Source organism: Nanorana parkeri, unplaced genomic scaffold, assembly GCF_000935625.1.
Source record: "Nanorana parkeri isolate BGI_ZX_2015 unplaced genomic scaffold, ASM93562v1 scaffold112, whole genome shotgun sequence".
NCBI classification, from domain to species: Eukaryota; Metazoa; Chordata; class Amphibia; order Anura; family Dicroglossidae; genus Nanorana; species Nanorana parkeri.
In genome coordinates this window covers 498,557-521,639 of record NW_017306380.1, presented here as the reverse complement: position 1 = coordinate 521,639, position 23,083 = coordinate 498,557, and the positions used below count along the sequence as shown (strand labels likewise).

Here is a 23,083-nt window from a genome sequence, read left to right as displayed (position 1 = left end):
GATGTTTGTGTGTTTCCTGTTACATCCTTGGAATGAAATTTGGAGAAATCTTTTTTTTGGATTGTCAAGGACTAACCAGAAGAGAGATTACAATACTGTGTATCCTTTAAGACCTGTTTGTGCTGCATTGTAATCTAATTGGGGTTGAGAGCGCAGTCACAGAGCTCTGTTTGTTTGTTAATATTGTTTCGTCTTTGTATTAGTTGTTATTATCTTAATGCAAAACCAGTAAAAAAAAAAGTATACCTAGAGCCAATAGATTTACCATCATCAGCATCAGGCACAGACCCCAGACTCGCTCCATGCCTTGTGATCACTGTTATTGGTTATCACAGTCAAGCCCTCTCCTTTCCCTTACAACAGAGGCAGGGGAGACTAAGGGAACCAATGAATCAATGAGTCATTATTTCATTAGTTCCTGGTGAAAACAAGCTGTACTAGCAGCACAAAATGGGGGGGATTTATCAAAGCCTTTGCAACTGTATTAGCCTCTTATATAATTTTTTTAAATGTGCAAATACATCCTCCCACTGATCGTGAACTGTACATTAACCCCTTCACCTCCCTCTTTGTATGTTTAGTACATTAAATATATCTAGTGTACCATTACCAAGCTCCATGTTTTAACCCCCTCAATATTGGCATGTTTCTTGCTTTCCAAATAATTGCGGGGGGTTGTACTGTCCTTTTTATTTTATTTTTTTATAACAGAAAGTAAGGAAAACAGATTTTTTTTCAAATGTTTTGGTCTTTTTTTTTCCTTTATATGGTAAAAAATATTTTTTTTTAAAGTTATTAAATACCATCAAACAAAATCTGTCTCAAAGTAGGATATCGAATTTATTTGACTACAGTGTTGCACGACGGAGTCATTTTCATATTTTCACACAAGTGAAAACTGAAAATGGCATGGAAATGAAGGGGGTGTAACATGCCGATACTGAAATGGTTAAACGAGGAAGGGTTAAAAAAGGTTTCACTGGGACAAGCTACGTGACCATTTTGGTCAAAATGCATCCCCGTTTATAAAAAGTTACCAGGTGGAAAATGCATTTAAGACGCTTGCACCTTTCATTATATATAATATGTAGATATATAACTAAAGGAACTGGAATGCCTCAAAAATACATGCAAAAACCGGTGTGTCTAAAGGTCCCGCCATACGTATTTCTGAAAATGCAAACTTTTTTAGACTTTTTAAAGCATTTGAGTGTGGCTTTTATGCATTTTTCTTTTCTACTGTTGAAGGGTGGAAACCTTCTAAACCTAATGAAAAAAAAACAACTAAATATTGTCTTTTTTATTACATATGGTTTTATATGTTTTAACAGTGTTAAAAAGCCAACATACAGGCAGTCATCCGACTTACATATGACTCCCACTTACAAACAGAGGCTATTACTGTACAGCAGGGGTAGTTGTAATGCTACTGCGCTTGTACCGGCGAGGAGTGCCCACTTTTTGGGTCTTGTTCGTAGTAGTATACATACATTACAGGAAGTTGGCTCTTGTTAGACATGCAGACGAGGGGTGTCAACCTCTTCTTCCGGGTCACTGTGAGGTTTAAAAAGATTTAATCTCACTTCCTGTCCTTGAGACAACAGGTAGTGAAAGGAAATCCACCCCTAGGAAGGGAAAATCACTCCTGTAAGAGTGATCATGGTAAAAAGGGGTCTCTACTGAAGTTTTAGCCCTAATCCTTGTTTCCACGACAACCCAAAATTGTCAAAATCCAATTGTCACAGGGACAGAAAGTGAGGCGAAATCTTCTGAACAGGGGCACACACAGCAAAACAAACTTTACAGGGGGTAAACCCTTCCCTATGCAAGCCAAAACAAAAAAAAACAAAAAAACATTTTGGCTGGAGTTATACTTAAATTTTTTTTTCCTGTTCCAACTTACATACAAATTCAACTTAGGAACAAACCCGCAGTCCCTATCTTGTTCGTTACCCAGGGACTGCCTGTACTTCGAGTCATTCCAATGAAGTAGTGATGTGTGAATAAACTCGCTCAGCATGCAGCGGGGGGGATTTTCTGAAAAGGCTCCGAGTCCGTACGCAATGATGTGATCCACACCAACTCACTTCGATGGATAGCTAACCTCAGCTGCAGAATCTCTCCGGTGAGAGCGCACTTTATAGCATGAAACTGCAGAAGTGTAAATGAACCCTAAAGAGTATCTTCTATCACAAAAATGATTGCAGTGTTTCTAAAATTATAATGGGCCTATGTTATGTGGACATTTTACAACCAACTTAGTGGAGTCCTTAAATAAAGACAATTACTAGTCAGACAATGTTCAAAGTGTGATAAAATGTTACTATTTTTGCAACAAGAACAAAGGAAGCTAAAAAAAAAAAAGTTGTTACATTGTATCCAGTAGTATGAAAACAGTGCTGTAAATAAATGCAATGCGCTATCTCAGCACGCAGAGCAGACAGGCCAGACTCCCACGATTGTTTGAACGGTTTGGTTTTTGGGTGTGTTCCCCGTCTGATACACACACACTGCACACACGCACACGCCACTCTGTCACCTTTCCTCAGAATTTAGCTCTGTCTCTAAGGCAGTGAACAGAGCTGCTGTTTACTCTGAAAAGGGCAGCGGTGGATTAAAAATAACATTGTGAATTCGCATCTGCATTTCTGCCATGCTGTCTGGACATTGCTTGCCAAATTCTAACATTCACCCCTGGTTTTCTATACCATACTCATGCACAGAACCCAATTACTCATACATAGCCCAGTTACCAATTGATCAGAAGGTATAATGTATATCAGATTGCTAAAAAAAAATACATAAAAAAGTATATGACAACAACAAAAGCTTACTGCATTGCACACATAACTTTGTTCATTATGATAATAAATTATGCACTTAGGGGTTTATTGATAAAAAAAAAGTTACAAAGCTTATTCAAAAGCTGCCGGTACATTCGTTCTGTTTTCAGGTAATCAGCTGTTGTGAGAATTGGCCAAAAACAAGTATTCTTAGTGTAATTCTCCTTTTGTGTGAATATTCTTTCATTGGTTAATTTATAAAGTACAGCGTGAACGGGGGGAAATACCACATTATGGGTGCTAGATGGACCAGAGGATCCCAGAAAATACATGTTAGTAATGAGATCCAATGTTACAATTTAAGAGAACTCTGGTAGGAATGAGAATATAAATGTATCCATTGATATTATGAGGATAGCAGTGGTTACATTGATATGTTAAATCTAGTTACTTACATCAATTTATTTCCTATGATCCTCAGCTCCATCTAGTGGCGATAATGCAGTATTTTCCCTGTTCACTATGTACTTTATGTGTTAATCTATTGAAAACATTCACCCAGAACAGAAAATACGCTAGAACCTTAGTTTTTACCACACTCCCACAACATGTACCTGCAATGTACCTGGATGAATTAGCAATGCAACTTTTTTTAAAATAGACCCTTTAACGCGTATGTAAACCCAAAACCAAAAATTTAATATATTGCAGTTTACCAGTCTTTAGATATGGTAGCTGCATCAGTTTTCCTTTTTTAAAGGAGATATATTGGATGAGTGGAATACACTGATCCCCACAGTTAGAGCCGACGTGCGACACTGCAGCTGTCGCATGTCGTCTCTATAGATTGAGAACTGAGTGATCACAAATCGCCGATCACTCAGTTCCCGATCATCTCACTGCAGAGAGCAGTCACTGTCAGTCACCGCTCCCCGCAGGGATTTCCCCCCTCCCCTCTCCATTACTCCAGCGTTTATTGAGGGACAGACAGGGGAGGGGGTGGCCACAACTGACTCTGGCTCTAGAGAGGCAGAGCTAGCTTTAAATCAGGTAACAGGGTGGATCCCGTGAATATTGTCGGGATCATTACATGCTGCAGCTCAGCTCTGGGCTGTCAGCATATAGCGGGCAACAGCCCGCTATATCCTGAGTTTTGGGCCACAGGAGAACAATGGTAAATCTCAAACAATGTTATCCGCTTTCTCAGCTATCCTCTGTGAACTGCAAAACAACTTCACACTATGTAATGGAGATTAGGAGAGGGGGAGGTTTTTGTGGTCAAGAGAGCAGCCTGTGACACTGTTGCTCCTCTATACATACAATGCATCCCTTAAGACAGGAAGGGTTATTGACAGAATCATCCAATGAAAATAAAGGAAAAAGAGCCTAAGAGCCCGCATTGCTCTGCACAAAATAATGGCTGATGAAAATGCGATACTTTTCCAGTAGCCAGCATATAAGAGGTGGACTTAACACATCTCTAGGCTACCACAGTCACTGACGGGTAGAAGGGATCACTGGGGGGGGTTCCTACAAAATGCTTCCACAAGCCTCCCAGCTCTTACACGCAAGACACTGTCACTACGCATTTCGGGTCCTTGTCCCTTCCATCAGTGGCTTCCGAGTAGAAATCCTCTCTCACTCCTGATTTAGGAAATAGTACATGGTTGTTACCTCAAGCAGCAGAGAGAGGACATTTATTAATGAAGTTGAATTTATAGTCAGTCTATCTCCTTATCTATCCTTTTTTAGCACTGCCTTGCAAAATGGATACATGTCCCCAAAGGTTTTTCCCCCAAACTGAAACTTAACTGGCATTAAACACACAAGAAATAGGAAGTTAGGGGAAACCGTGTGGGAGCCCCAATACAAAGGGCAGCAAATAAAATTGTGCACTAACATATGATAACAGCAAATGTATATAGTTACCCACATATTGGTAGACCCTCTAATACACCCCCCACAGTAAGGATACATATAGAAAGAGAAGAATTGGGGCTTTTAAGGTACTGGGCGTGACAACAACTTTGAAATTGTTAAAACTTTACAATTATTGATACATAATAAATATGGTATATACATGAACACACAAAATTAAATGAATAAAAATTGGTTCCTACTGCCTAAAGTGAATGGATACATCTCTCTATACCCATGCTGTGTTACATTTATGTGGGTGTAGAGGAGACGTATCCATATTGGGAAGGTGAGGGGTATAAGAAAAATTTGAAGTTGCTTGAAAACACAACTATGCGTGGCAATTGTCACAGCCAGAGTCCTAAAACATACAAGAAGCCAGAAGATCACCAGTCTCCAAGTATGCCTTAAATATCAAATAAGTGGAGTGACCTTAAAAAGGGTATCTATGGTCAAGAAACATAGCCATCCGTTCTATCCCACTCCTAATAACCATACGATTTAGAAGTTTGTAGACTTACTTATTGAAGATGTCCATAAGATGTACTTCCTCGATGCACTGGCACAATTTCACGGTGAATACGCACTTCCTTGTGTCTCTCACTCTCACAGAGCCTGCCTTCTGAAGTACAACTCAACATCTGAACAATGTAACATCATCATTGCTTGCTGGAAGCAATGCATCATGGGATATGTAGTCTTGAAAAATGGAGATTGCATCACATCAAGCAGCAAAGAAAGAGATGCAAAGCACACTGGGAATCCAGGAAGTTGTTGAAAGTGATGGGCAGACGGAAGGCAGCACTCGCTACATAAAAGGGATTTTTTCAAGTAAGCTTTGATTCTATTTTCAAATCAACTCCAGTGTGTATTCCTATTACAATGCGGATGTTATAACAGGAGAAGATATGCTGGGACTTAGAACTCCTTTAAAAGGTAAAATGCAGACATATTGCAATCAATATCATTTGTTCCTGCCCAGACCAATAACAAATGCGGCAATTTTCTCTGGCACACAAATATGTAGTAAAGCTTCTATGGCAAGGAAGATGTTAATGTCGGCGAGAAGCGAAGTGCAGTGGGGTCAGCCTGTGTCTCCGTGCATCAGTGACTGATTTGAGAACTGTTTACTGGAAGTCATTTATCTTCATCTGTCCTAGAAAGTCCCGGTGTTGGCAGCAGTTCAACAGGTAGATATTTAGAGCTACTGATGAAGCCTGATTTTGTCAGGAAATTGATGTTAACAGACACCTGAATACGTTCCCTGAGTCAATGCAGTTTGTGTGCTTCACTCGAGTGCACCGCGAATTGGATGGCATTGGAAGAAAGATGTAAAGAGCAGCAAAATAAATAAAATATGTCAAGCTAAATATAGAATATGATAACCTCCTGTCAGATCCTTTGAAAGAGATACATTGACAACAATAAAGTGAATGATATCAGTATTACTATCTCAGCCTCTGTTGACGGCTGCTACCATGATCTCTCGGAGGCAGGAGTGGACAAGTTAAAGCTGAACTCCAGGCAAGTAGATAAATACACCGATGAAATTTATATGGGAATGGCTTTACCTGCCAAAGGTTTTGTAATCCTGAGCCGCCAATCTTAGAATCCCAGATACACCTGCCAGATAGCACAACCAGTTCCTTCCAGCACAGTGAACATTCTACCCACCACAGTCTGCTCATTGAAGGTGCAACAGCACACTGATAAGTCATCAATCTGTTCACTCTGCTGTCTCCTCCTAGCGTGTCGGCATTATACGTGTAGAGCATCAAAGCCCAACCGGCTACTCCCTTTCCCAGTCTGAGTGCTGCCGTTAGGAAATAATGTGAGCCTCATAAAATACATTTAATATATTTTTTTTAATGAACACAGAATTGCAACCATAGTTGGTGACCTGTTTAGTATCTAAGGTTGAACTCTGTGTCCCCTTCACACTAGCCCTTCCGCTAAAATCCTGCATTTTTCGCAACACGCCACCCATCACACCCGCACTGTGATGTCAACAGGGCACACAGAAAACAATTAATCTCTAAGTGTCCTAGCGGTGACCCGCATTGATTCGGTGCGGTAAAATGCAGGTCACCACTATATGGGCTCTTAACCGCCCCAACCACCGCCTGTGTCCCATGTATATTTTATCAAATTTTAGTTTTAAGGGCAAAGTACTGGGAGAGTAAAATATACTCTCCCCAAAACCAGAATGGCACACTGCAGCTGTCCCACGTCAGCTCTATACTGAGAGCTGAGCGATCATGTACCTGCCAATGGCTCAGTACACGGTCTCCACCCTGAAGAGAGCAGTGACTGTCAGATTCTAAATTAACAAAAATGCAGATTTGTCACATGGAAAGAATACATATTTACAACAACTCCATGAAATTAGAATATGTTGTTCCAGATTAGGTGCCAATGATAAGAACCTCCTTAGGGAGTATGCAAGTGGAACCTGTCTTATTTCATCCTCAGAGATCGCAGGTCTGGTGTTCTCTTAGCTATTAACCTGTGTGGTGTTATCATGCCAAGATTAAAAAGAGCTTGATGAGGCCCTCAGAAAGGAGGCTGTTGATGCCTACGAGTCTGGAAAGGTCGCCAAATGATTTGAAATCAATCATCCCATTAAAAGGAACATAATCTACAAGTGGCCTTTATTACAAGCAACTAATTTTCAGGGACTGCCTAGATCAGCAAGTTCAGCCCAAGAGCTGACCATCTGATGCTAAAAGAAATCTCAAAGAACAACATTTTTTTTATTGCAGGATCAGTAGGTAAGTCATAAAACAGTTGTGTGTATTGACAATCAGATAAAGATTTCATCAAATTACTTGCACGGGAGATGTGTCAGGAAAAAGTCTCCGATATCCAAAAAGAATGGTGCAACGGTGGCCATACATTGTACGATTTTCATTTGGAAATCGTACACCAACGGTCCCTCGAACCAGGATTGAACAGTTGACGGTACATAAAAATTGTGATCAAAATTTTTCGATCGGTCGGGTTGGAAATTTTTTCTCTAACCGAACGAAAATCAATGACTCAGAGGGGTTTTACGTTCGTCAAAAATCTTACCAAGAACACAGCACACCTTTAGACTACAGCTTGTCATTTAACATATAGACTTAAGGTGCCCATACACCTTACGATTATCGTACGATTTGCGTCCGATAATCGTATGTGTGCATTGCAGTGTCCGGCCGACAGTACTGTACAATTGTACGACTTTTGACGGTCAAGGATGTTTGAAAACTTTGCTAGATCGTACGATTGTCGTAAGGTTGCTGGTGTTTCCGTCCGTCAAAAGTCGTACGATCTACACTGCGCTTGCGCTAACGAAAATACGGCAAATCAATTACCGCATTTCGTCCAGGTGCTTTTCGTTAATTACGGCTAAATTAATCTTGCGATCATCGGGGCAGGATGGGGCTGCCGTACGAAAATCGTACGACTATTCGATCATCGGACGAAAAGTTTTGTCCGATAATTGTAAGGTGTATGGGCACCTTAAGGCCTTCTGAAACATGCTTGGAGCAAACCGAGGACAGTATTATAGAAAAAAGAATCTCATACCAACTGAGGAGCATGGTGGCAGGATTGTTATGGTTTGTTGCTTTAATGCCTCAGGACCTGGGCAACATGAATTAATCGAGTCACATATAAACTCTACATTATATTCAACTATACTGAATGGTAATATGAGGTGATCTGTCCAAAAGTTGAACAGGAAATTGATTTTTCAACACAATAACAATCCAAAGAACACTAGCACATCCATCAAGGAATGGCTCAGAAGGAAAAGAGGAGACTTTTGGACTGACCTAGTCAAATCCCTGATTTGAATCCCACTGAAATGTTGTGGGGGGGTTAAAATGGGCATGCAAGGAACAAACATCACAACGCACAAACATCTGGCCTACAAGAAGTAATTTCTGCTGAGGGGTACCAGCTTCTGAGGTCAAGGGTGTACTTACTTTTATCACAGTACATTATTACACCCTATTTTTGTAAAATAGTAACTAAAAAAGGCAAATTTTCCTGTAGTTTTTACTCAAGTATTTCACCTTTTTTATGTTTGAATGAAGATCTAATGTTTGCTTGAAAAAGTCAACAATTTTCATGGGGGTGTATTTATATTTTATATATCTATATATAGATATATCTATATATATTGCTCAATAGAAATTAATTATTATTATTATTATAGAAAAAAAATCATAATTTTCCAAATTATTTCCAAAAGAGAAAAAGAACTACTCACCCCATTTGCTGTGAAACCCCTAAATATGCTCGGATGCAACCAATTGCCATCATTAGTCACATAATTGATTGAATGGAGTTCACCTGTGTGCAATTAAAGTGCCACATTATCTCAAAATAAACACACCTGCTTCTGTTAGGGAAATCATCCCAACAAACGGCGTGGTGTATACCAAGGAGATTTTAGCACAAATCTAGGATACAATTCTGGGAAAGCACCAGTCAGTTTCAGGTTATAAAGAAATATCTAAAACCTTCTATCCCTCAGAATGGAAAGAATATTCCTCAAAATCCACTCTGTTTGAGAAGCCTATTCACCAAAGCTGAAAAAAACTGCTTTTTAAATATTATCCCATCAGCATCAGATCACCATTCATCAGAGGGGCGCTTCTGCAAGGAAAAAGAGAACAGCGCCTTCTCCTCGTGAAATACTGTTTTATTTATTCATATAGAACTGGAAGAAAAAAATTATACTCACAAACAGTGTCTGTTACATAAGCTTTCAGAACAACCATCCACACTGATGGACAATGGTCGGCATTGGGCTGAACTGTCAAACAACCAAGATGTGAACCAGAGCAATACTCTTGCTGACGTGTTTCAAGGGATAAACCCTCTTCATCAGAGCAAATAACAAGAGGGGCACTTCTAACATAAGGAAATAAGCCCCTTCTTCTACCAATATAGCCACCTCCGCACAGAGATACAGGGTAGAGCTAGGGTAGGCAACGTCAGCACTTCAGCCATGGTAAACAAATCCCATGAGGCATTGCGAGACTACAATAGCCACAGGCACAACTCCCAGAGGCATGATAGGATTTGAAGAAATCCCATAATAACTCAATACAACTTTTAAGCTGCAGGGATCATAGTGCACGTACATGATTTCTCTCATTAAGGGGGTGTGCTTTGGACCTATGAAATAAGTTGGCTGCTCTACTTGAATGTCCCTTGACTCTGATGGAATAAAGTTGTATCTGGACTATTTTAACTGGTATAGTGCTTCAAATCCTTTATCTACTCTTTCCTTACAGCTCTTTACTGTCCAAAAACACAAACATTAGAGTAAGACTAAGCTTGTCATTTATGGCCTTCTGAACAATGTGCTCCTAAATGATGCATCAAAAATAGAAATCTTTGGCCACATTGACATTAAACATAGAGGACGGCATTTTAGGAAGAGAATCTCATACCAACTGTGAAACATGGTGGCAGAAATGTTATAATTTATGGTTGCTATAATGCTTCAGGGGCATGGGCAACTTGCATTAGTTAAATCAAAACTAAAAGACGTTCTTATTTTCCCTGCTCTACCTTAAAAGAGGTATGGCTGGAGTTGGTCTTTAAACGGTATGTCTGTAGGAAAAAAAACATGCACTACACCTCTGTAATACATACACATTTTCCAATGTTTATCCATTTTAAAGTGTCCAGTACAGGAAAAAAAAACATTGATATATGTCAAAAATCCAATGAGCTTATAAATTCCTGTCCTACGCTGACAACACGGTGCATCTGCTGCATTGAAATCCCTAGCAGTGTTGTCAGCCCTGCTCTGTTTTCACCTAACTACAGAACACCTTCCCTTATGTTATAGCGATGGGAGTGGGGCATTTAAAGGGCCACTAAACTTTAAAAAAGTTACATTATATGTACTAAAATGATTCATGTGTACGTGTAAAAGTTCCCATGTCTCCAGAGCAATGTACACGTTTGTACATGCATGTCCCAGTTTTGCCCCCATACCTCCCCCTACCCTTCTAGGGCTTGTCCCACCATTAATATTTTCTTTAACCTACTTTATCAAGAAGCAGATTTTTTAGACTTCCTGTGATGTCATCACCAGAACTGCAAAGCAGGGGAAGCTGCTGGGAGACAAAAGGTTCACCATTCAGAACTACATCTCATAGTTAGTCAGGTTGGGAAAAAAAATGCCCATCGAGTTCAACCTATAGAGCTATGAAAAAAAAGAAGAAAAGCCTAAACAGAACGCTATGCCCCCAATTACCCACTGTTGATCCAGGGGAAGGCAAGATCCCAAGATCATTATACCTATAGGCAGTCTCTTGGAAGTCAAAACAGCAGCATTGTTTTGCTCAGAAAGAAATCAACCTATGCATGTGGAGAGGGACATAGAGGGGCGGTAATAGGTGCAGTTCTGTAGTCTAGCAGGGAAGAACTTAGATGGGGCTGACAACAGTGCTTGGGATTCCAGTGCAGCATTGGCAGCGTTATCAGCCCACTACAGGAAGTAGGGAGTGCACTGGGTTTCTGACAGGATCTGTATTTCCTGCTATTGTAAAAACACTAAACATGAAGAAATGGGCTGTACTGCATAGATGTACTCAATTTAGTTTTTTTGCATATACACTTTCAACATTTTAATTGAAGATTTCAAAACTACAAAAAGTTATGAAGTCTAAAAGATAGGAATACTTCTGCAAAGCACTGCACATAGAAGGTAAAAAGAGACTATATTGATTTTTTTTTCTTTTAATCTTTCACAATATTCTGGACTTCTTTACACCTGTCGTGTCGGTTTTATTTCTTTACTATGTTTTTATTTTTCAGAGGCGCAGGCTGTCATGTTCTGTGTAAAAATACTTCTAGCACTTTCCCTTAGCAGTAAATGTAACAAAGATCACGGGCAAAAAAAGTAACCCTGAACTACATGCACGGAAGACCATTATTCTTTAAATGCACTGATGTTTAACCCCTTGACTACCAGACTGACCCTCGTCCCATTACCATAGCTCTTGGCAGAGAAGGGTCAAGCTCGCAGACTGCGGCATTTCCATAAAACGACATATAATTTTGCCATTTGCCTGAGCGGGGAAGAAACAGTCAAATCCAGCCAGTTGCAGGGAATTAAAAAAAAAAAAAAACAGTTTAATATGTGGCTCCCTTGAGGTAAATGCAGTTCATAGTCCTGCCCCCGCCCCAACCTCAGCCATAATCTCCGATTCCTGGAGGAAGGAGAGGCAGTGAAGTGAGGAAAATTCTACAGCAAGACATAATGATACAAAATGACAGGGACAATAATGACAATGAATTTCATGTCCCCCAGTCACAAGCCGGGAATGCCTGACTGGGCTGACTTCTACAATTAAATTGTTACAGGTACAGCAGGAAATTTGCGGACGGTCTCCAGGCTTTTGGGAAGGCTGCCATAACGCTGTGCAGCTGAGCAACGTACAAGATGCGGTTTTGTTAGAAACATATGTTAATGGAACCTACGGATGTTCCTTTTCGTTTGGCAGCCGCCACAGAAGTACCAGCACAGCAGATGCAATACAGTCGGGAGGTTTTCAAGGGGAATGTAAAACAAGGTGTACAGCAATTCCAATGGGACGGAAAAAAAATAAAAGATACAAGCAAATAAAATAAATGCAAGTAGAAAAAATATCTTGTCCTACTTTTTTTATTTCTAGGTATTTCTTTTATTTTAAATATAGCTGTCAGGACAGCATTACATTTCTAGTTAGCCGACATAATAGGGCAGCATATAAAGCTAGGCTAGAGCTTGAGGGACAATCAAGCATTGAAGCATTAAAGGCAGGGGGCTTTTTTGATGAATTTGGACATAAATATACCCCTATGGAGCAGGGCTGGGGCAGATGTGTCACAGCGGGACCTAGATCCTGATTGGGATCTGATTGGGAAGAACATCTGCAAGGATTTCTAACCTAGTTCAGTCCCATGAGATTGGCCAGCTGGAGGTCTCTAGTCAGCTGGCAGTCTTGGGCCCGCTGGAGGTCTCTAACCAGCTGGAGGTGTCTGTCAATGCCCATAATTATGAAATGGTCACCAAAGTTGAACAAATTCATGGCCATATCCAGCTTTGCGCTTCACTCATACCTGACACTCATGCATGACTTCTCATTCTGGCCTGTGATTCACAGCTTCCACAACATAGTGGCCTGTTAAACTAATGCAGTGACGGTCAACATATTTGATATAGGGGGCCCCCCACCCAAGTCTAGCCCCTGACATCATCAGAGTGCCAAACATAATATTTAGTGAGCGTAATGCTGTCCGAGATGGCAGACATACTACATGAGATGGTCAGAAATTGTAGAGATACTATAGGAGTTGTGAAGACTGGGGACATGCTTCATCGGTCTGAAAACACAATACGTGGGGCTGTTAGACATCACTGCTATTGCAGCCACTTCAGAGATTTAAAAAAAAGGGGAAAAAGGGAAGAAAATGAAAAGGAGAGTGTGAAAGAAATAAACCAAACCATGTAACCACTAGAAACCAGTCTAAAGAATATTTTTCCTTCACTGCATCAAAAAAAACAGATTACTGTCTGCAGGGGACTCGCAATCCACACAATAAGAGCCAAAAGGGCTGCATGTTGGGCATAAAGGAATTAAGACATTTAGGAGACCAGATGAAGCATCAAAGATGACAGACGTTGCAGTCCACATTCAGTGCACAGTGGGCAGCCAGACAGATGCTGTGCTCAGAACCTATTTCTATTGAACCATTCAATATATGACAGTTGTTAGGCCCTGAAAATCAGTGACATGAATACTCACCATAAGCCTCATTCTGATGTGCTTGTATATGTTGCCTTACCCACTACTTATTTACACTATATTACACTATATGGCCCATGTTTGTGGACAAGTGGCCATCATACTAACAATACATGGCCAGAAGTATATGGACCCCTCCAAATAGATTCTGGCATTTCCAGTGAGGGGTACTGGTAATGCTACAACATACAAATACATTTTAGGCAATGGCCTACTTTCAACCTTGTTGCAGCAGTTTCTGTTCCAGCGTGACTGTGCCCCTGTGCACAAAGCCAGCTCCATAAAGACATTTTGGTTACTTGTTGATGACTTTCGTGTGGAGGAACTTGCAAAGCCCTGTCCTCATCTCTGTTGAGCACCTTTGGGGTTAAAGTACCGATTGTGACCCAGGTATTCTGAATGGACACAAATTTCAAGACACACTCCAAAATTTTGTAGAAAGCCTTCCCAGAAGAGCTGTGGCTTCTACAGGGTCAACTCCATGTTAATGTCCATGACTTTGAAATAGGATGTCCAACAAACACATATCGGTGAATTTCAAAGAACTCTGTGGGGTTGATTTACTAACCTTATAAACACACCACGAACATGTATACACCTCTGTAGTGTGTTCCCTCCCAGCATGATCTATGGGTGGAATCTAAACACCTTTGTAGTGTGTACACACCCAGCAGGTGTGTTGTGCAAAGCCCTGCCCTGAATTGCAAGGTGATGTTGTGTAAATTAGCTCTACATTGTGTTGCTTGCGTTGATGAATGCAGAAATGTAAATGCATGAGCTAACCATTTTTGTCTAAACTGTGAAGCAGCATTATATATGCATCATGTGCATGATTTTTCCATATATGGCATTAGTGGAAATATGCTTATAGAGACTTTTTGGTTGATAAATACGCTTTGCTGTGTAAAAATCACACGCACCTGGTGCGTGCATGTGTTTAGGTTAGTAAATCACCCCCTGTGACTCACCGCTCCGATTCTATCTCAGGCTGCAATTAATACGCACAATGGGTGCAGGCTGTAGTGTGCTTTTCACTTCTCCAGAAATCAGCCGCCTAGAAACCAACGTCGGTAAATTCCAAAATATATTGAAGTAAATCCAAAACTAAATCCAAATTTGATATGCAATGTGTACACCACCATAGATCTCTACAGAACCAACGCCTTTCACCACCTGGGCTTAATCGTAGAGGTTATGATTAAGCCCAGGTGGTGAAACGCATGAGAGGTGTTGGTGTGAGAATGATCTATGGTGGTGTACACATTGCATATCGAATATTGGATTTTGTTTTGGATTTACTTCAACAAATTTTGGATTTTACCGACGTTGGTTCCTGTGCGGCTGATTTCCGGAGAAACACATATACGTGTTCGGTTAACACAATAAGGGGAATTTATCAAAACTGGAACAGACAAAATCTGGAGCAGCTGTACATGGCAACCAATCAGCTTCCCTCTTTCATTTTCAAATCTTAACTGAACAAACTGAAGGTAGAGGCCGATTGGTTGCCATGGGCAAATGCTCCAGATTTAGTCTGCTCCAGTTTTGATAAATTCCCCCCAAAGCATTCTTATTCTGCCAATTAATTTTTTAAATTTACAATATGGAGAATAAAGTGAAGGGCTCCAGCAAGAAGGTCTTCCTATTGGAGTCTATAATGGCTATGAGAATCCAGGATTAGGATTGCCTTCATGTTTTTTTAAATGATTATTATTATACAGGATTTATATAGCGCCAACAGTTTGCGCAGCGCTTTACAATACTGTATAAGGAAGACATTACAATTACAATACAATTCAAGACAAGATGGTAAGGAGGGTTCTGCCCGTGAGGGATTGCAATCTAAAAGGGAGAGGCAAGCGATACATGAGGAGGTAGCTGTGTGGTGATGAATTATTTGAGAACGTGATGGTTGAGCGGTTAGGTTGAGGTGGGATAGGCTTCCCTGATGAGATGAGTCTTTAGGGAACGCCTAAAGGCAGTCAAGGTGGGAGATAGATGGGGTAAAGAGTTCCGGAGGATGGGATGCACAGTAACCGCCTCCTCTTCTAGCTAGTTAGTTTATTTGCAGTCTTTTCAGCAATTTAATGTTGTGACACTTCAGAAACAAAGGGATCTTTGCAGCCAGTTCTGAGGAAGAGGGAAATCAGGGTAGTTACACATGACGCGGGCTGTAGCCCACTAACTGGTTGAACCAGATGCGTCCCTTTATCCAGTTCTGCGAATGCAGAAAAAGAGATTAACCCTTTACATAAGAATTATTTAAATAGGTTGAACAGTTAGGAATTATTTTCACGACTTAAGTGTCTATATATCTTTATACAGGATTTTCACATTTTAGTTAGTTATTCTAGGAACCCCAAAAAAGTTCATTGGCAGCACCGTATTAAATATCAATTTAATAACCTAAAATATCTGTAAACCCAATCACTTACATTTCATATATATTGTAACATGTTAATGTAATTTAAAAATAAAATTTAGATTAATTGTTTTTAAATCTGCACTTAAGGTAAAAAAAAAAATATGTGGTGATCCTGCCATGAGAGCTCAGGGGCTTCCTGTTATGGGGTGACAACTGTCTCCCAATTGCCCTCCCCTGTAGTCACCTGTCACATGCATACCTGTTGGGGACAACAAGTGGCTGTACATTGCACAAGCAAGGTGTACTGTTGTCAGGAAGCCAATCCTGCGCAATGATGTGAAGCTGCTGTTGGAGTGAGTGCATATGGAAAATAATTAACTAAAAAAGTCAGGAAGAGATGTGCAGTATTAAGATGCAAAAAAAAATAAAAACAATGGGTAATACAAACTAAATGGCATCCAGTTAAGGGTTGTTCTATTTTATTATCTGCCACTCTTATAAATATAAAATGATTAACATGCCATTCAACAACTGAAACATTCTGAAGTGATTAAAGAAGAACTCAGGACAAAACATTTATTAACCCTTGCAGTGGGACTATCCCTGCACGGAAAATAACTTAGTTATACTCAACCTATCCTCAGAGCACTCCCTCCAGCCTGCATATGCTTCAGCGATGGTATGTCCCTCAGCATCCCCACACCTCATATACAATGTATAGAATGTGATGACTCAGGGACCTTAGACCTCTGCATCAGAGGGAAAGAGGATGGAAGGACCGGTTTAAGAGCATGCCAGTTCCATTGATCGGCTGAGTATAACTTAATTTCCCTCCATAGACCAAAATGAGCAGTTAACCCTTGCAGTGCAGGGGTAGCCCCATTGCATGGGTTAATAACATTTGTCACCGGAGATCTGCTTTAACATGCCAAATATAATTCCAAAAGCTGCTTTCATTTTTTTTAATCTGCAGCTTTAAATTAAAAAATACCTGGTCCTGCCATCAAAGTCCTTCTTCATGCACTTCCTGTTATACAGTGACAACAGTTTCCTAACTGTGCTCCTGTGTTGATTAAGCCCAGGTGGTGAAATGCATGTAAGGTGTTGGAGTGGGAGATATACTGTGATGGCGTTTATACTTTGTATTTTGAATTTTGCATAGAATTAACAACAACAAAAGTTGGATTTTTATGAATCTTGGTTTTGTGCAGCTGATTGGAGAGATATTGTGCTCCTGTGTTGTCACCCGGTTAAACATGCTGCTGATGGAGACTATAAGCGGTCTTGGGCACATTTCACTGGTATGGCCTTCTGTTGTCACCATCAGGAAGCCAGTCCAATGCAATGATGTAAGTAAGTGAATGTAGACAAGATGTGTCAGAAAGAGGCTGCTGGAGATCAGCAGCACTTTGAAGCCAGTATAAGGATGAAAAAATGTGAAAATAAGTATTTTATGAATTAAAAAAAATTGAAATTACTTATAATATACTGTGCTTAAATAAACAATGTCTTCCAGTTAGGATTTAATCTACTTTAAGTATACGAATAATGCCTAAAAGAGGAAACAAAACCAGTTCTTTAAACAAAGCTTATTCTAATTTATTGAAATCTCCGCCATAGCGCTTTCACAGATGTCCTAGAGCTACATAAATGAAAGTGACAGATCGCTGCTCAGATAGCAGCCACATTCTTGCCCAAAAATGTTGCCTTTTTGCCGTTCAGGAGTATCCAAATTCAAGTCAATGCTAAATCAACTCTGACATGTACCCCTAAGAAACACTCTTGCAAGTTGTGCCTTCCAAGGCAGCCTTAAATAAATAGGACACATACTATACACCCAGGCTAACATCCAACATATGCTTTGGCTTCCAGATGCTAAGACGGAGCAAGCATAGCCCCTGGTGTCTTCTGTGAAATGCTACTGCTGGTACTTACACCCTTTCTACTGCTCTTTGTGTTCTCGGGCTCTGGGAATGGATATCAATTAAAATTAGCCACAAAGCGACTCCGCTCATAAGCACCAAAGCATAATTATCAATGTGATTTTATGAGATCATCCAAACATATAATTCTTTTCTTTCGTCTACTCTAGGCCAGATCTGGAGGCTTTAGAATATAAAAAAATATAATTGTCTTAACACTGGTATACCGAGGGGAACGTAGCATCATGGCACAGATTGGGACCACAGGACAAGGAGCAATAATACAATTTACAATTGTCACTATGCCTACTGCCGAGTGCTATGGGCTTTACAACTCAAATAGTAATAAAATCCAGAGGTATGGTGGCAGGTGGGAATTAAAGAAGAGACATGATACAGGCAAGACAATGTATACCGAGCTGCAATATCCTTTCTTTGAAAACCTCCATAGTCACAAATGTGCATTTATATGGCCATTGCCAAGATTAAGGGCCACTCCAGCCTGCCAAGTATGATATTTCATTTGTTGTGTAATGTTTACCATCTTGAGGAGACCATAGACTTGATCTTTGTGTACTGTCTGATCACCTGGCCCACCAAACACTAATTCATGAAACACTAATGGATAAAGCTTTTTTGAGATCCAGCGGGGCCAAGATCAGCAAGATACTGAAGTTTGGCCCAGTGGGAGATTCTTCCATCCACACAGTTTAGTGTAGCTGGAGGAATCTGTTGCACTTGTTCCATCTGACCATAGAAATTCTGCAGATAATATATAGGTTTACATCCAAGTCAAGCACCCTCACCTTTCTCCTCAGCAATTAGTGCAGGAATTTCTTAACTGATACCCACAGGATGAATGCAAGATAAAAGCCCTACTGAACTTTCAGTTTAAATCAACCCGCTCATGAAAAAAATGTAGAACTTTTTTTTTTCAACAGTATATGAAAGCAGTAAACATGAATGGTGCCCACACCACCCAACACAGCTCCATTCATGAGTTCTTGTCCTCCAAAGTCTGTTGGGAAACAGCCTCTACCAGGAGTGTTGATTTCCTACATCCCCGCAACCCTCACTGGCTTCTCCGTTTTACCTCATACTACTGTACAATACAACAATGATGTGAGGTCAGAGGGAAGAACCAATGAGAGCTGCGGAGGACCTAGGAGATCAACACTTCCGGAACAGTTGGTTTTCACAACAGACAAAAACTCATGAATGGAGCAGTGTTCACTGGTACGGGTACAAGGACAGCCAGTATTACTATCTTCCATTACAGATGAGAAAAGATTTTAATAATTTGTTTTGTCAGATACATACATACATTCAAGGGGCATAATAAAAGGTGTTCAGAGTCTTAAAGTTAATTGTATTTGTAAAGCAGCCACAGCCTGAGTATAACAGCCTGTACCCTACTAGCATGCTGCAGAGAAGGAGCCTTAATCTCTATGGGAAAATAGTGGTCTTTCTACAGTGGTCTGACATTTACTGAGTCACAGCTATAGCTCTTCAATCGCCATCTTGCCATCATGGTAGTGGTCACTGGGACAGGAAGCCGGATATACAGTATCTCCCCAATGGCAACACGTAAGACAATAAAATATCACCAATACATGTGCATTTCTTCCAGAACTCCTAACTCCCTGTAGTGAGTTAACAATGCTGCCGTTGCCGCATAGAAATCCCAAGAAGTGTTGTTAACCCCGTCTGGCTTCTCCCCTGCTGGACTACAGAATTTCAACTTTCACTGCCCCTCACTGTCCCTCTCCGCATGCATACATTGATTTAATTCCCTGAAAAACAGTTCTGCTGTTTTAACTCCCAAGAGCCTGACCACATAGTGGGCGGGGTAAGGGATGTTAAGGGATGTTTGGAGATGTGGTTCTGGATAGAGTGCCTTTGTCCCTAGACAGCTGCCCCTGCAAGAATGTAACAATCATGGTAATGGCATCACAGAGAGTAATAAAAGCTGTTACTTGATATACAAATAAGGAAAAAGAAAAACAACATTGGAACATGCCCTAGAGAGGTAGATTTGGGCAAATTTGGGATATGCCTATACGATTAAACATATGTCCATTCCTCTACAGACTTGGGGACTTAGACAAACACAGTTGTGAATAATATAAGTATATATTGTATTTATTTTTAAGTCAAGTGGTCCTTTAAAATGCTCCTTTAAACAAGCCATTGCAGACCGCTCACCCCAACCAACCAGACGAAGTGCTCAGGTACACGCATCTCATTTATATACCCCATCTCTGTTCCTTTTCAGCAGTCAGAACACCAGCATCCACTTTCATAGCTGTCACATCTGTTTCAAAGCGAGCGATTTGAGCTGAACAATAACCAGCCGTCTTTCAACTTGTCAGGAATCTCGGGAGAGACATTTAGAGCCGCTATCTTTTTACTCTGTTTGTGCACCAAGATTTCAAGTAAAATGGCTGCCCTTTTGTATTAAGCAGATTTTCAGTTTGCCAATATGTTTCTTTTTTCCGTTTATAAAATATTGCTCCAAATCTGTGACAGTTTGGCAGAGAACCTTATCAGGAATTCAGTGATACCATGTTGCTTTTCTGGGATTTTTTTTCTTGCCTCCATCACACCACAGAATTCCGACATTAACATTCAGAAACTGCTGTGGGCTCATAAAAGAGACTCAGAATAGAAACTGCATGAAAGGAGAACTGTCTGTGCTGCTCAAAGCAAACAGTTACTCCCATTCCTCATCTATTGTAAGGTAATAAAAAAAATGCATTGACTGATATAGGACCAAGGGGACAGCTACTTTTTCAGTTTACAAAAGTTAATTCCTCTTCTCTTCTACACTTTTATCTGTAATCCTAACCATTACCTAACCATGACCAACAATTCTGAATTGAGAATTGAGAAAGCTGGTTGGATGACCAGTGAAATGTCTTCAAGAAAAATACAGAAAGTCACCTTGACTTGGCCCTTTTTTTTACTATGTAATTACAGATTTTAGAACCACTGCTGAGTAAAACTCATGGCTATGTCTAAAAAAGTGAAACTTCGGAAGTCCCCGATCTCACCAACAACCTGGTTGGATTTTCATCTAATACACAACCCTATAAAAAACACCAATCATGGAAACCCCATCCCATAGTAGCTTACAGTCCTTTGCAGAGCGAAGTCTCAATGTGTTTTCCTGCTTATTGGTTAAAGCGGAACCAAAGTCCCGTAATAAAAAAACACTACAAGTTAGATTTTTTTTATAGAAAGACATGCAAAGTCTCTATGCCAGAAATTCCGCCCCCTTACTCCTAGTAGCTTTCTATTTACTGCACAATGCACTGCATGGTGCATGTGCCATGAATTGTAAAGTCTTGACCCATTCCTGGCATTTACAAGAAGCTGAGCATTGACCGGGAGATGGGGATGGTGCAACTCCTGTGCATATCCTGTTAGAGTTGGCCATAAGGGCCCGTTCACACCAGACACAGTGCATTCGGGCCCGATTCTGGCTGGAATGCACTGGATCGTCTGCCAGCTCACTTTGTTGTGGGGCTGGTGGGGGCGTGTCAGTCCATTGAAGTAGCCATGCCCTCCGACCGCAATGCGATTGGGCCGCACGGGAACGCAAGTCACATCAATGCCTGCGGTCTGGTCAGAAAAAATGCTACATGCACTACTTTTTCAGAACGGACCGCAGTCATTGATGTGCCTTGCGCTCCTGTGCGGCCGATCGCATTGCGGCCGGAGGGTGTGGTTACGGTGCTATTTAATTCAATGGACCGCCACGCCCCCTCTTCTGCCACACAACAAACTGAGCTGGCCGCAATGCAATCCAGTGCGTTTCGGCCACAATCGGGCCAGAACGCACTGAGGATGGTGTGAACGAGGCCTCAAAACAATATTTCATCTGCAGATAGTGCATTAAAGCAGATCTACAACCTCCAACCCTTTACAGCCATGGAAGGTGCCTCTATTTGGACTGCAGTTGGCATAGTGCATGTGATCAGCTATGACACCAGCCACTTGGGGGTTTGAAAGTTCGATTGAGAGCTGAAAAAAGCCCACTGGCAACCTTGACAGTTGGCATGCGTTGAAAGTAACGATTTTGGGAGACCATTAAATTGACGGGTCTTCTACTTTAAGTGACATTTGGAACACATGAGTGGAAGTAGTACCAGATTTCACTAGAAGCACCATCTACAGGTGAAACCTGCAATAGCAAACCATATGGTCACAACAAAAACTAGGACATGCAGGAAAAGTAACTGAGGGAAGTCGCAAGTAAATGCTTTAGTCTTCTAAAGAACATTTGGTTTTCATCCCCACCAATCTACTACCATGTTTCGCCAGCACAGCCCCTTTAAGTAGAACTTGCTTTCAAAGTTCACAAGCTCTGCCAGGTAAACACGGCAATTGAAACCGTATTTTACTGTCTTTAGGAAACTTTCATCTGACATCTCGCTTTTCTCTAACAGTATTCTTCAGGGTACAATAATCTTTGCATAGTTTTGCCCGGGAGAATGATTATAGCTTTTGTCTTCAATGATCTGTTCTTGATGTTCCTCATTTGTTAAAAATGTATTTTTTAATCTTCTCGGACCCTGTAGGCTTTGCCCAGAGTCATTGCTAGAATTCTAAATCATTGAATGGGAGTCTCACCAAGGTGTGATTCATAGGTTACAATCCGCAAAGGCAAATTATAAAGAAAGTGCTAAAATCTATAAACTGCACATCGCGTTTGAAGGGAAGCATTTTTTTTTTTTTACAATTGCTTTCTATTAAGAAAATCAGGTTCAATGCTGTGCTACAGAACATGTCTGCGTGTGAAAGTGCAGACCAGCCACAGAAATACAATTCTATCCAAGGACAAAATCTCAACAAAACAATAATACAGTGAATTGCCTATCAATAATGAATTGTAAAAAAAATTCCATCTCCACTGGAATAATACCAAATTTCCAATTCAAAGGTGGTCGATTTCAAAATTTGGCACTTGCTTTAATAACATACTATCACAAAAAAAAGAAAAGAGCATTAAAGAGTAAAAAAAAAGAAAACAAGAAAAATGTTGTATATTTCAACTTTCTGGTCCTAGATGTGGTGACTGAATTAGTTTTCCGGCAACATTTATAGAAAATACCTGTTGATTTGGCAGAAATGCTACATCATTGTCAGTTCCTGTGAATTGAAATCTCAAACAATGTTATCTTCCTCCCAAGCTATCTTCTGTAAACTAGTAATTCCCCCGCACTTCATGTAATGGTGATGAAAAGCGAAAGATGTGTTTGTAGTCCAAATGGTAGAGAGCAGTGTAGTGAC

At 40.5% G+C, this 23,083-nt stretch overlaps 1 protein-coding gene across 1 annotated transcript in view; it reads right to left on the bottom strand.

Annotated features, from left to right (window-relative positions):
• GPD2 (glycerol-3-phosphate dehydrogenase 2) overlaps window positions 1-23,083 on the bottom strand; it is a 127,982-nt gene that overhangs the window by 52,732 nt on the left and 52,167 nt on the right. The window lies entirely within an intron of this gene.